Source organism: Lissotriton helveticus, chromosome 1_2 (genome assembly GCF_964261635.1).
Source record: "Lissotriton helveticus chromosome 1_2, aLisHel1.1, whole genome shotgun sequence".
Taxonomy (NCBI): Eukaryota; Metazoa; Chordata; class Amphibia; order Caudata; family Salamandridae; genus Lissotriton; species Lissotriton helveticus.
In genome coordinates, this window is record NC_136058.1 from 343,176,062 (window position 1) to 343,191,039 (window position 14,978).

Below are 14,978 nucleotides of genomic sequence, written 5' to 3' on the forward strand. Positions count from 1 at the left end.
CCAATTGGAATTATAGGTCTTATCCTATTCTTCATCTTTGTCTGTTGCAAATGCCGTAAGCACACCAGAAAGCATCAAGTGAATGCCAGAGGAGTGAAACGAAGTGTGGATGAGCTTGAATTGGAGGAAATAAATAATAAGATATACAAAAGGGTGAAGAATTCTCACCCTACCAAAGATGAAAAAGAGAAGCTGAATCGATTGCTGGAAGAGATAGAGTTGTATAGAGTGTGAGAAGTTGGCATCTGGTTCCATTATTTTTTTGTGATGATAGTAAATATCATCAAAGAGGGGATTGATGAAGCAAAGCTTCGCATCGCAACGTGCTTTAGTCATGAACCTCGCTCATGTGTAATCAAGTAATAAATTGTACGTCTTACTAATCTTTTATTTTTATATTTGTACGAGGTAGAGGAAGCTTGCCCATGTGTTTTCTAATATGATTAATCAATGTCTTTAAAATGGCCGCCGCTTAGTAAATGGCTTTTGCGCATGCGTCAGTCACACTCACGTGTCCTGACGTAGTTATAAGCTTGGAGGGAAAGGGTGCGCATGCGTAATACCCGGCTTTCGTGAATAACGTGGTGATGCTCTTGTGCCCGTGTGTATGTAGCTAACATTTAAACTGCATAGTATATTTTTATAGTGATAAGTTGAAAGTACAAAACCAATGATGTGTTTTCATACCGTTATTTCTATGTATTAATTTGTTCTCGCTTACTTTTCATGTACCGCGGGAAATGGGGGTCTGACTGAGCTGAAAGCCATCTTGGAGGTCCCTTCTGCGCAGGACCGTCCGTCTGGGGAAATGTCAACCTTGGCTGGTGGAACTCAGCCAGCTGGCAGGGATGGGCAAGATGCTCCTGAGAAAATGACCTGCGAACTCAGCAAGACAGAGTCATGTGTCCCTATTCTGAAACAATGTTAAAATGTCATTGTATTTCCCTGGACTTTCTCATGAGAACCCCAATCTCGCTAGGCGGTACCCAGAGATGCAAAGTAGGCATCCAAATAGTGTGTTCTGATTGGGGTGTTACCCAAATCCTACCTTAGGACCAATCCAAATTGAGGGATTCTGACACTTTGCAACATTTGGGGGTGGTACACTGCCCCAAAACAGTATATCTACCCTGGGTTCACCTAGGGAAATTGTCCGACTTGTCTGGTTTAGCTGACCTGTCACTGACCCAACGCACTCAATAGGTGACTGAAGATACAGAGAGCTGCGGAGCACTCTGTCCGAATTTTGACCATAGACTAAGGTTTTACTAAACCTTAAAGTGCTGGCGAAGCATTTTGCTGGGAGTTCGCTGATCCAATCGGGGTCTTGATCGATAGCTGCAGAGAGGGTGGAGCGCAGGCGTTGCTTCCGAACTGCGGGTGCTGGTCCAGTCCTGAGGGTTTCCTGTCCTGATTCCTAATCTGAGGGTTTCCTGTCCTGTCCTGGGTGTCCATTCTGAACCTGCTGTCCATTGAGGGGTATTCTTCCTTGAGGGTTTCCTGTCCTTAACTGACCCGTGGCCAGGGTTTGGTTTCCACACCAGTCTAGGTAAATATTGCTCTGAAATTCTTTAAACCTTGCACCTTTCTATTTTCGGTCTTTTGCTTCAATAAAGACACACCTTTGCATATGTTAATTTTCCATGCTTTCCGCAACTATTGAAACGTAAAGTCATTTGCATTTATTTCTTAAACGTGTTCCCATGTTACCCTACCTGTTAGAAATTATATTTTGCATTGCGGTTTGTCATTTTCTGATATGGTCTAGAACCTCCTTACTTAAACTGTCTAAAGAACTTTTACCCTAAATGCATAGCATATTCCCGTTGCATCTCATATTAGCATTTCAATGATTACCCTGACTTTATTTCTCTATAGTTATGTACTTTTCATTATCTTGATTATTGATTGTCTTATTCTTGTAAATCTAATGCTTTCCGAGAACGAACTTTAGATAAACATTCTAAAACTTCCAGTTGTCCGTGGTCATTTTACAGATAAATCAAATGTTGTTGGGTTTTGTATTTTGCTGCCTTTCCTTTTACAGCTAGCTCCCTGATCCATTGTGGTCATAGGTACCCGTGTCGGTGGATGGTAAGTCGGGTACGCTGAAGAGGAACAGTAGGGAATTCACACAAATTGGTAGTAGAGCGTGAAGTCACCTGATCAATGTATATGGTGAATTGAAATATATGGGCCCGAAGCCGGAAGCGGCGAAATTATTGGTCGGGTGACCTCGCGCGCTCTATTACAAGTATTGTATCCAGAAAGCAAGACAGACAGAGGGACGGCTTTATGGCCTTCACTGAATATCTCTTCTATTGGAATTTATATTTTAAGCAGAATGAAAGCCATTCTTTTACAAAACAATGTGCCACTGACCTTTTCCAGAGAAACGTATGATCTGCAGGTTGCAAGGACAGCCACTGAGATACATACATTATTATCAACGAACTGCCCAGTACATTTCGTAGAAATGTTAAGTCAAATCTTAAACATGTCTGATACCAGTGGCATTGCACATGTATTTAAGACAATTTTTTCGGGACTATCGGCACCATTTGAAGCAGTCCTCGGCATCTTCCCAAACTTCGTACACTCTGTGTTCGGCGGCCTGCCTCTCATCTTGGGACTCGTAGCAGGGATACTATTTTTATTTCTTCATCTCCGATATGACAAGTCCAGGAACCAGCGATACCCAGAATACCATGGAACAATGCCTCCTTGCCATAAGGTATCGTGAGAGAATATCACAGATTCTTGGCTTGGCTCGTTTAAGAGATCTGAACACAACTTGGTTTCTATCGTTCAGACCCATCTGGCAAGATTGCATCTTACCTGTTCTACGATGCCTGCTTTGCGGACAAGAATGTGTGTTGGACATTTGTCTCACACTTCCATCAGTCCTGCCTGCGGATGTTGACGCTTTGCTAGGTCCAGTAACGACTCATGCATCGTGTTGTCCCCAATGGCTGCCAATCCTGATGACGGCATTTATTGAGGTCTCACCGGCAAGTCTAACTGAGGGTGAGGTACGAGAAACTACAGGCACACAGGTACCATCTGTTTCGGACGTTGCTAATGCATCAAACGCTGACGGCAATGATCCACACTTTTGCACTTTCGACCTACTAAACGAAGTGGTTCCACTTTCACCAACTACAGTAAAAGGTTTCTTTGCCAGCCTAGATGAACTGATGTTTTCTCCTGAAACCGAAAATAACTTTTGATTGAATTACACAGTGTTCCTTGAACTCTGAAATTCGGCCTTCATTTTTCAAAAATAACTGCTCTACCAATTTGAACTTTTTCAAAATAGAACTTGTTGGCACAAGGTAATCTGCTTAAAGGAAAACTATTCTTAGAGAACTGGATTTCTGTTGAAACTCCTAAAGACAGATAATATTTGGCCTTGTTTAAAACAAAACCATTTATATTCTATGTTAAGGAATGCTCTCGAACTTTTCCTTTCTGTACCATTAAGAGACATTTCATGGATAAAATTTCATTTAACATTTTTTGCTTGAATGTATGCTCTCAAACTATGATTCATATTAGTGGGGACCTATGATTCTTTATATCACTTTATCGCTCATTTTTTCATGTGTGCAGACCTTTTGAAATGCAAAATTGTATTTTGGTGGGAATGTAAACACTAGCCTTATAGACATGTTCAGTGCTTATCGGTTTAGTTTGATTGAACTTAAGATCGTGGAGTGGGTGTTGTAAATCAATCTAGGACCCTAGTGTAATTTTCCTGATTCATGCCCTTATATAGGCATAGTTTATTCTATCCTTATATAGGCATAGAAATCATCTCCATATTTAGTCTGAGTCTATGCAGCCCAAATACGGCATGGCTACTTCCCCTAAGTTCCAAGAATCTATAACGATGTCTTAGAGAAACCCGCCTTCAGCAGCTTGGGACTTTCCCTTGCCTGTATGCTAATTTATCTAGGAAATAAAGGAGTTTTCTGGGGATTGAGTCCCTATATGACGTTATTAAGTCCAATCACACTTCAATCTCAGCACCTTCATAGTATAAATATGCCCAGATTTGCCCAGACAAGCACACGGTGGTTTGGAGCAGATCGACTTGCCCGACGCCCTGCAGCAGCAAGTGCCGAAGGAAGCCGACCCTCCAGCTGACGCACTGAGAGATGCTGTCTTTTCTCCAGCTGAGAAATCCAGCTCCAGTATTTCCGGTTTACCCTTGTGGGATGCTGGGTAATCGAGTTCCGAGAGAGAGATACAATACCTCCTTCATTCTAAACCAAAGGTACGGAGCTGATTAAACTCTTAGAGAATTCCTTATCAGACTCTGGCAGAGAATTACTAAACTTAAGCTAATCCTTACTTACTCCCTCCCTCGTACTAGACTTAGGTTAGGTAGGCATATTTTAGAAGCACCAGTTGAGTACTTTTAGCCATCTTTTTTTCATTGTATGTATTTTGTACGTTTTAAGCAACTTATGGCTTAGAAACCCTATCATGCTTTTACAGTACTAATTTATAATACTGTTTGTATTATACGCCTTGTACTTTATAACCAGTATTACGATTGTAGCAGTACATTTCTTATGCTTGAGAGATAAGACTTTTCAATAAATACTTTTATTGAAAACGCCCGTCTTTTCCTTTTCTCAGCAACTCTGGTGAAACTAAGCGTGCACGAATGACTGAGTGAAATAACTATCTATTGTTTCCGCGACTCTAGATATACATTTCATTCTGGGGAAACAAAGTTGTCATGTTATACGGTTGTCAGAAACTAATCCTTCCTTGTTTATTCGAGAAAGTTTTTTAGTGACCTCTGAGCTAGCTGGCACTCACAATTAAGTTTAATAGACTCGGTAGAGACCTAGTTGACCTCAGCCCTACATCTAATCTACAGGGTTTATTATTCCAATGCGCAGAACCTATTGGGAATATAGGAACTACACTACAAGAGAACTCGGAGAGGGTGGCATAACAAAGATGGGATGAAGTCAGTTGTTGTGCTATTTAGTGTTGGGATACATGTCTGCAAAGCATAACTATCAACAGCCAGGAGAGGGCAGCCTTTGCACGATTTACGAGAGCTGCAGACTTCAGAATGGTTTTATGAAGCACCAATCACGGTCTGTGTGTGCAAAAGCTCGGCGATTTTAACCCCTAGTACTAGCACCAGTGCATATTTAGTTTAAAAAAAACATAAATGCTAGGATCCTCCACCGGAGGCCTCTGCAGCTTGCACCACCCATTGCCCCCGCCAGTGGTGCTAATGACAGCACCAACACAACCACCAACAATCACACTCCTACATGTGTGATAATTGAGACTGTTCAACTCCCCCAAAGCTATAATAATGGTTTGGGTGCCAGCTATAAGCTACTTTTAATGCATATTGAATTAACAAATACCTGTTATGTGCTTCTCTCTTAATACAAATAACAGGGCCACCATGTGGCAGACTGTCATAAGTGCCCGGGTTGGCAGTTAAGTGCTGTGCCTAGCACGGAAACCACCTTCTCAATTTAAGCATTATCCTAGCCACCCCTCATAGTATCTTGTAAGCATCGATAATATTCTACAGGGCACGAAGGTGAGTGAGGGGTTTACCATGGCTCAGTCTGCTCTCAGTATCACCAATGCAGTCTATGGCTTGCCCTGCAGTGATGTAAGCATGCCAAACTAAATAAGTGTCTCCCTCATAGAAACACGTGCAAAAAGCAGCTCGAATCTCTGTACAGGGCTTCAAGTGGGATGCGTCCTGCCAGTGCTCAGCAGCGGCAGTTCTAACAATCATTAATAATACAATAGGTCTCGCCAAGTATTAAGTTAAAGCCATTTGCTTTGCTTTACAAAACCATTAGCAAAGCAAATGGCTTTAACTTAAACAAAGGCGAGCTCTATTGCATTTTCAATGCTTCTTGGGGTGGGCAGTCAGTGGCAGCCTCCAGAGCACAAGAGAGCGGATTTCAAGTGACTAAAATCAAAACTAGAAACTACAGCCTACCCCCTCCCCAGTCCAGAAGTAAAAGTTCCACATAGGGGCGGGGTTTTCAGCCGGTTCCATGGTGTAATGGTTAGCACTCTGGACTCTGAATCCAGCGATCCGAGTTCAAATTTCGGTGGGACCTGAGGTTTTATTTATCAATAACCTACACTTTAACTGACTTCAGTCTTGAAAATAATCAGTGCGTTTGTCTTCACAAACAAATGGTTTTTTTAAAAGCGTCACATACAGGGCGTTCACTTTAATGGCGCCCCCGCCCTTTAACTTGAAAGCGCACCATGATCATTTGCAATGCAAGGGGGGACCCAGGAAGAGCCTGGCGCGAGCCGGTCTTCCCCTGGGTGCGTTCGCGCGAGCAATCGGGAGAGCGCAGGTGGGGTTAATGAGGGGAGTCAATAAAGGGGCTGGTAGGCAGGCTCTTGGGAAGTGCGTAGCGGGAGGCAAGGGAGGGGAGGTTTCGATTTGCTGTCTTCGCGTTAGTACCTGACCTGACCCGAGGGCCATGGAGGAGGCGGCGGAGGTTCGGCGGGCTGTCCAGACGCTTTGCGCCGCTGGGCGCGTGGACCTTTTGCGGCCCGGCGTGCCAGTGGAGGCGTGGGTGGGGTTGGCCCGCCCCCCTCGCAAGGCTGCTGAGGGCATGTCGCGGGCGGTGACTGCCTGCTTGTCACCCGGCCCGGAAGAGGAGGAGGACGGAGAGGCTGCGATGCCGGCGGTATTGCCGTTGCCGGCTACGGTTCCCGCGGCTTCGGGGCCCCCGCCGGTTGTCCCGGGCGCCCACCAGCAGGTATGTTTCTTACCTATGGGGAATGCTGGCTTGCGTGGGGCGCCCGGGGGAGGCGGGGCGCTCTGTGGGCCGGCGGGCCCAGCGTTTGGGCGGGCCCCCTCCTGGCAAAGCAAAGAAGCCCCCGGTACGTCCTGGGGCCAAGTGGGGGAGGAGCCTCGATACACAGAGCCTCCCCCGGGCCCACTTTACTGCCCCTGCGCCCGAGGGGTATCCCCCCCTGTGACTGTGTTGCCTGATGGGTCAATGGGCAATGTTATCTGCTGTCTCCTGCCACCCCTGTGCTGGGACATACCCACCCCCCTCTGCCCGGTGTTGTGGTTCAGGGCTGTCCAGAGATTGGGCCCCCCCCCTTCTGTGTTGTCTGGGTTTACCCCCCCCGGGGGCCCCCTCGGCCACAAATTTTTTCCATTTAGGTGATGTGTCTTTCTCTCCACCCCCCCCCCCCGGCCCCCGGGTTCACGGCTCCTGGTTCTGTTGTCCTTCCTTCTGCTGCTCAGCAGTCACAGGTTTCTGGTGGGTTGGTTTTGGGCCTTAAGGGGGCGCCCTTTGCCTCCAGCCAGGTGCTGGTCCCTGCTTCTCGTGGGCTGCCCGGTGTTTCCCAGGGTGGTTTGGCGGACGGGTTAGGTGGTGGCCCTGGGGCTTGCGCCTGTTGCTGGGTCTTCGGTGGGTGTTTCCCTTGGCTCTGCTGGGGGAGGCATTCTGGAGGCTGCTTCTCAGTCTGGCTTGAGCGGCTACAGTTTTCATGTTGCGGCTCCAGCTGGACGGCTGTTGGCTGGTTCTGCGGGCTTGGGAACTGTCCCTACGGCTGTTTCCAGTGGTGGGATCACGGGAGAGTTATCTAGAGCGGATCTCTCTTCTGCAGCCTTGCGCATGCGGCACTCTAATGACATTGATTGGCAGTTTTATGATGGGGGAATAGGAGATGGGGCTCTGCCAAGTGGCAGTGCACAAGATTCATTTTCTGGTGATGTTTTCCACTTGGATGTGCAAGAGGATGATTTGGAAGAAGGGTAATTACGATTAGGGATGTTGGGCTTTTGGCAGCACGGGCACAGCAGGGTGGGGTGGGGCAATTCCCTGTTTCTCATATCTTGCAGGAGTCATGTGCGGACCACGCAGCGGTACGTGCGACAGCGAGGAGTAGACCACCTCAAGGGGACAGTGTTGCTTTTCAGCAGAAGTCGGCACAGTTGCTAAGAGGTAAGTATGATTGGTGGGCTGTTTGGAAACCAGGGGAGAGTCTCCCGGCTAAGCGTACCAGATCAGTCGGTACGGGTAATGGGGTTATTGATGAGCGAGTCGCTCTAGCACCGCGGCTTGAGCGGCCGGCGAGTTTGAATGTTTCAAAGGGGCAAACTGTGCAAATGACAGGGGAAGTTTCTGCCACTGGGGCTTTGGCGGCTCCTCCAAAACCTGTTACGGAGGATAGTATCCTGCCCAGGAGATTGCCCTATTCTGGGGTGGGGATGCCTTTGGGGTCTCATTTGTCTAAAAAAAATAAAATTTAAAAAAAATTTAAAAAAAATAAAACTCGCATCTGGAGTGGTGAATTTGTGGATGTGTTTCGGCTTCTCCATATAGATGTCCAAGCTAAGGAAGGGTCGAAGGAGGAGGAATTGGAGTTGGCTCGGAGGCCTCGAGTCCCGAAGTATATTGAGAACTGGACATCGGCCTTCTTAATTTATGCTAGTGTTTATTGCCAGTGTCATCCGAGTAAGGCGGTCGACATGTTTAAATATGCTGCTGTCATACGTAAAGCTTATAGTTATTTTGGAGGCTTTGCCTGGCTGTCGTACGATGAGGAGTTCCGGGCCCGTATGAGTGTTTTCCCTGAGCGTTCTTGGGGTGAGGTTGATGCGGAGCTATGGCTTCAGTGGATGGCGTCTGCTCACCGCCTGCTACAACCCACGCGGCTGGCGGACAGACAGTGCATTATCGGCCCTTTCCATTTCGCCCGGCTCCTTCCGGGGCGGGGGTTTGGGGCAGAGGGCTGTCCTCCACATCTGGCGCGTGCTGGCACTTTAACAGGGGTTTGTGTAACCGGCCAGCATGCAGATATAAGCATGAGTGTGCGCAGTGCGGGGGGCGACATGCTCTCACCCAGTGTTTTCCCGGACAGTGTTTTGGAGACCAAGGGAGGGGTTCCGGGGGCAGGGGACAACCTTCGCACTTTGTATCTAAGGGCTCCTACTCCTATTAAACTGGACGTACTTGATTTGTGGTTGATGGACTATCCTGATTTTGAGGCTGCTAAGATTTTGTCCTGGGGTTTTGGAGTTGGTTTCAGGATTGGGTACCAGGGCCCCCGGTTGGGTAGGTGGTCTGATAATCTAAAGTCTGCGAAGGAGTGCCCCCAGGTTGTGCAGAAGCAGTTGGATGCTGAGCTTGCGGCGGGCAGGATTGCTGGTCCTTTTCTTAGCTGTCCTATCCCTGATTTGATAGTCTCTCCGCTGGGTGTGGTCCCCAAAAAGGCGGCTGGGGAGTTTCGCCTCATTCATCATCTGTCTTGGCCTGAGGGTGCCTCCATCAACGATTTCATTGACCCGGCTGATTCTACAGTGACATACGCTTCCGTGGATGATGCCTTGCGGCTCGTTCACACAGCGGGTACTGGTGCCTTGCTGGCGCAGAGTGACATTCAATCGGCTTTTCGGCTTTTGCCCATTCATCCTTGGGATTTGGTCTCTTGGGCATGCACTTTGGGGGCTGTTTCTATGTGGATAAGGTATTGCCAATGGGCTGCTCGGTGTCCTGTGCCCTATTTGAAACCTTCAGTACGTTTCTGCAGTGGCGTTTCACTTTCGTCAGCGGCCACGCCCTGGTCTGCCATTACCTTGATGACTTTCTTTTTGATGTCCGGCGCCAGCCTTCCTCATCATCGGGTACGCGTTACAACAGCTGTCCGTGCCGATTTGGGTATCTGGGTGCGTTTCCTGCAAGATTTCAACGGCGTGTCCTTGTTTTTTGCGGATGAGGACATTGTCTGGCAGGTGCAGCTTTTCACGGATGCATCTGGAGCTCATGGTTTCGGCATCTTTTGGGAAGGACGTTGGTGCGCGGCTGGCTGGCCAGTGCATTGGCGAGAACAGGGCCGCAGCATAGCTTTTTTGGAGCTCTTCCCGTTGTTGGTCGCTCTGTGCATCTGGGGGGAGGAGTTTCAGAATCGTTCTGTATTGTTCCATGTGGTCAATATGGCAGTGGTTGACCTCGTTAACAAGCAGAGGGCACGAGATTTGCGTGTGTTGAAGCTCTTGCGTGCTTTCATGTTGCGGTGTTTACAACTGAATATTGTCTTTAAAGCTCGGCATGTTCCAGGAGCCACTAATTGCATCGCTGATTCTTTATCTCGCTTTCAGTGGTCAGAATTCCGCAGACTGGCTCCCGGGGCGGATCTAGAACCGACGGCGATCCCACAGTACGTATGGGCCTTGGGGGATTGAGGGTCCAACAGTTGGTCGAGAATTCAGTGGCTGCCTCCACCCGCCGGAGTTATTTGAAGGCTTGGCATGAGTTTTTGCAGTTTGGTAAGGAGATGGCGGGTCCGGCACGGGCTGCGTTATTTGATGACCAATTCTTGTTGCAGTTTGTTTTGTATTTGGCGGACAAAGGCCTCTCCCACACGACCATTTCGGGCAAGTTGGCTGGGGTATCTTTTTACGGTCAGCTTTGGTGGGGGAGGGATCCTGTTGGGGGGGTGTTGGTTCGGAAAGTTTTAAAGGGTTTGGGTAGGCTTCAGGCTGGTGCTCAGAAGTTACGGCAGCCGGTGACCTTTGATTTGCTTCAGCTGCTTTTATCACAATTGGATGTGTGCTGTTATGATGCATTTGAGTGCCAGAAATTTCGTTTGTGTTTTGTGTGGTTATTCTTTGGGGCGTTTCGGGCCTCTGAGCTGCTGGGTTTGAGGGATAGGGTGGGTATGACTAGCAGTGAGGTGGTGGTGGAGCATGACAGTTGTGGTTGCGTATGTCCAAGACTGATCAGATGTGGAGGGGTAAGTGGGTGTTTTTTGGGGAGGAGTGGTGTGTCTTCTTGCTGCCCTGTGGGGGAATGGGAGGTTTTTGTTGTCATCCCCTCACTTTGCTCCGGGGGCAATTTTTTGTCATGCTGATGGCAGCCCCATTATTGTTTCTCAGTTGTTGGATGTCCTTCGTAAGGTTTTGTTGGGTCTGGGGCGGGACCCTTCTCAATTCGGTACCCATTCATTCTGGATTGGGGCGGCGACAGAGGCCGCCAGGTTGGGGTGGGATTGGTCCCAAATTCGCCGCATTGGGCGTTGGCGATCGAGATGTTGGGAGAAGTATGTGAGAAAGTAGATCGCCTTTGCTTTGCCTAACATTTCTATTTCTCCTAGGTCCTTGGCACTCAGTGGCTGGAGCAAAAAGGAGGGTGTGGATTCTTGGTCACTCTTTTGTTAAAAGGGCTGCTGTAGCCGCTGCACGTCAGCTTTGTGGTAGATCTCTTGGTTTAAGTAGTCTGACACATGCAGTTTCCTGGCATGGCACAGGGGGCATGCGTTGGGGCGGCCTCTTTCCCGCCTTGGCTGCTCTCGCTTCAGGGGGTTTGGGGGGCCCACCGGATCTACTGGTGTTACACCTTGGGGAAAACGACTTAGTTTCTTCATCAGGTTTGACTTTGCTCAAGTTAATGAAACAGGATCTCGACGTCATCAAGACCACCTGGGTGAGCACCATGGTGATATGGGCTGAGTTTGTGCCACACTTGAAATGGAATGGGGCGCGGAGTTATTCAGCCATGGAGAAAGCAAGACGCAAAGTGAATCGAGCTATGAGACTTTTTTGTAAACATTTATGCATATACAGTTTGGCTCATCATCATTTGAAAGTTTCAGAGACGCATTTATTCTGTGAGGATGGTGTCCACCTGTCCCAATTGGGCCTTTCATTTTATCTTTTAGAGTTACGGGACTTGATAGCTAAGGTACTTCAGGTGCAGTTGTGGTGTGCTCCTTCCCTTCCTCCTTGCCTTTGAGTGGGGCAGGAAAAAGCTAAAGGTTTTCCTGGGTGGCGGTTTTTTGCTAGTGGGGTGGGCAGCCTGGAGCGGGTTGGCCATCCTGAAAGGGTAGCTCATTGGGAAATCCAGGGGGTATTCGTCAAGAGTTAGTTTCGGGTTTTTAGTTAGGTAGGGATGTTTAGGCATGCTGTAAAGATTTGAATTTTATGAAATAAATAATTAATGTGTTCAAGATATGTATATGCACCTGTCTTAAATTAAAGTGGCCTTTCTTGCTCCTAGAAGAAGTGTGGACAGTGATTTCTTGCGCGATAGGTCAGACTCAGACAAATGCGAGTTTGTTGCATTGCAAATGCTTGTTTATTGTTTCAGTCTTCAGACTCATGCACTGCAGCTGAATGGATTAGTTAACCGATTCCAGTAAGCTCTACGGACTCAAACTTTAATCATCAAAGCAGTCGGGTTTTTGCGGCTTGGCGTTAATTGTTTTGCACCTGACCGCGAAAATATTTATGTAAATTTATATATGTATTTAATAATCCAGGCAGGAATCCTGACTCCACGCCGCACAGGTGGTTTCTAGCAACAGTGGCCGATGGAGAAGAGAGTGTCTTTCGCCTAAACATGGATTGAAAGGTCGACAGTCCTCTGGGGTGAAAGAAATATGCTTTGCGGACGGTTGTGAATCCAATTGAAGCTCATTATGGTTTATAAGTGATGGATTAACCAGTTCACTCAAACGCCGCCATTTCATACTTTAAGCACCACGGCATGGGTGTTTTTGAAGATTGTATAGACTTGCTTGATACCTTAGTAGGAGCATCAACTGCGTCGAGCATGTCGTTCATGTAGAAAGAAGTAAAGGTCACTGGTCTGCTGCGGTATCAAGCAGCCCCAGTGGCCTAATGGATAAGGCACTGGCCTCCTAAGCCAGGGATTGTGGGTTCGAGTCCCATCTGGGGTGGGAAAGAGCAGTTTAGCCGGTTTTGTCTAGATCTTCATTCTCAACAATAGGACTGTAAGGTGGGTGTACGGGAAGTCAAAGGTACATCTAGGGCCCCAATTGCACAACATGAAACCAGAAAACGCATGATCCTGGCTTCCCTACTTGACCAAATGGTGTGATTCTCAGCACTTGTTTATTTCATTTTCCCTCTTTTTTCTTCATGATCACTTATAAAATTACCATGAAGTACATGAGTTCAAGATGTGCCCTGGACCAAACCAACTCCAGTGTATGATTTTATGAACTATAATGTTGTTCATGCCTAATAGGAACATATCCCCCCAAAGAGCGCGTATATCGAATGACTTGCCTCTTAGTTTACTGTCGCGATTGTTGTTAGTGTGGGAGGAAGGAAAACATGGATGTTTCTTAAATTCATGTTAGAAAAATATCACTTAAAAAAAATCTATTCTCAATGCACTTAAGAAATCCGATAAACGAAGGTGAAACGGTTCTGCGTGTTAATGATACAGAATTTTGAAGCGACTTTATCATATTTTCATAGGTTTGACGAAATAGGTTTTTAAAACTGAAAGTGCTCCTAAAGGTTAGTGGTGCAGGACATTTAGTCACTTCCTTTCTATAACTTCAATTGACCTGAAAACAAACGCTTCCCCGTTTATGTAACAACGTTTTAATGTTAGGACGGATTCAAGTTAAGAATCGAGCCTGGTTTATCACCGTCTCAGAACAGAAGAGGCGTGTATGAGGCTTTCCTTTCATGTGTTTAAAGAAGACGAAATTAAAAGCCACCAAATTGTTCTGTTTTTCCCAATCAGAGCTCAAGTGAATCCAGCAGAAAGATGTGTCACGTGATCCTTGTATATTACGGATCAGTGTCGTGAATTCATGATGTGATATTTAATATTTCACTCTCGGAACTTAAACCCAGTAGAGGGCGCAGGAGGAGGCTCCGGGGTGACTTTACCCACGCCTCGGGGCTCCCCTGAAGCAGGGGCAGGAGCGGGGCCCTATATGGGCCCCGGGGAGTCTGGATGTACGTGGGTTTAAGGGGCGGGGTCAACATCATGAGACATGTAAGGTGCGCTCATATCACCTTAGAAGAAATAAACGCCATCATCGCCCAGCAGTGAAAAGCTTCCAGCGAGAGGTAAATATAACTCGGCCCAAAATACCTCACACGCCCCTGAGACCCTCTAAGGCAGAGGTCTTCAAACTTTTGTAGGTTGAGCCCCCCCAGCTGAATTTCTTGAAATGTAGGGCCCCCCTCCACCTGACAGAAATTTCTGGAATCTGGTACACTCACAATTGACCGCCACCCGCATATCTCGGTACCTGTGCCGGCCCCGGCGGGTGGAGATGGCCAGCCTGCTCAGCCTCACCGAGAGGCAGATCAAGATCTGGTTCCAGAACCGGCGGATGAAATACAAAAAGGACCAGAAGGGCAAGGGGATGATGACGTCATCGGGGGCCAGTCCCCCAGCAGGAGCACGCTGCCCCAGTCGATGGGCAGGGGGTACCTGAACTCCATGCACTCCCTGGTGAACAGCGTGCCCTATGAACCCCAGTCGCCCCCGTCCTTCACCAAGTCGCACCAGAACGCCTATAACCTGCACACGTCATATCCGCCTCCCCTCAACAACTGCCCGCCTCCCCAGAAGAGGTACTCGGGACGGCAGCTGTCACGCCGGAGTACGAGGCCCACTCACTGCAGGGCAACAATGGCTATGGAAATCCGCATTTACAGGGAAGCCCCGTCTACGTGGGCAACAGCTATGTGGAAAGCATGACTAACTCGGGGCCCTCCATTTTTGGTTTAACCCATCTCTCCCACCCTTCCTCGGCCAGCATGGACTATGGTGGCCCTGGGTCCATGGCCTCCAGCCACCACCATGGACAGTGCGACCCTCACCCTCACCCCACATACAGAGACCTGTCCTCTCACCAGCCTTCTCAGGGAAGAATGCAAGAGGCCCCCAAACTGACTCACCTGTGAAGGACTGTCCCAAGACTCTCTTTATGTACTTATCGTCCAACAACTCCGTTTTATTCAGTTTTTTAAAAATTCTTTGTCAATGCATTTTAAATCGTTTTTTGTGACATAGCAATATATGTTGCTTAAATTGCTCTTTTATTCGTGCCCCCTATGTTTTTTGAACTGTAGCCATGTGACTGTATTTGTCACCAGTTTTCATATTTTACCTTTCAGGATTATTTTTATGATAACAGGGTATGTGTGCAGATTGTTTAAAAAGGAT

The 14,978-nt window shown here is 47.7% G+C and overlaps 2 non-coding genes and 1 pseudogene across 2 annotated transcripts; all 3 read left to right on the forward strand.

Annotated features, from left to right (window-relative positions):
* Positions 1 to 6,050: 6,050 nt before the first annotated feature.
* Positions 6,051 to 6,122, forward strand: TRNAQ-CUG (transfer RNA glutamine (anticodon CUG)). Its single transcript has one exon. It is a non-coding gene; the product is annotated as a tRNA-Gln (tRNA).
* Positions 6,123 to 7,652: 1,530 nt separating this feature from the next.
* LOC144803639 (homeobox protein Hox-A3 pseudogene) lies at positions 7,653 to 14,716 on the forward strand (annotated as a pseudogene).
* On the forward strand, positions 12,645 to 12,717 carry TRNAR-CCU (transfer RNA arginine (anticodon CCU)). The gene has a single exon. It is a non-coding gene; the product is annotated as a tRNA-Arg (tRNA).
* Positions 14,717 to 14,978: the final 262 nt, after the last annotated feature.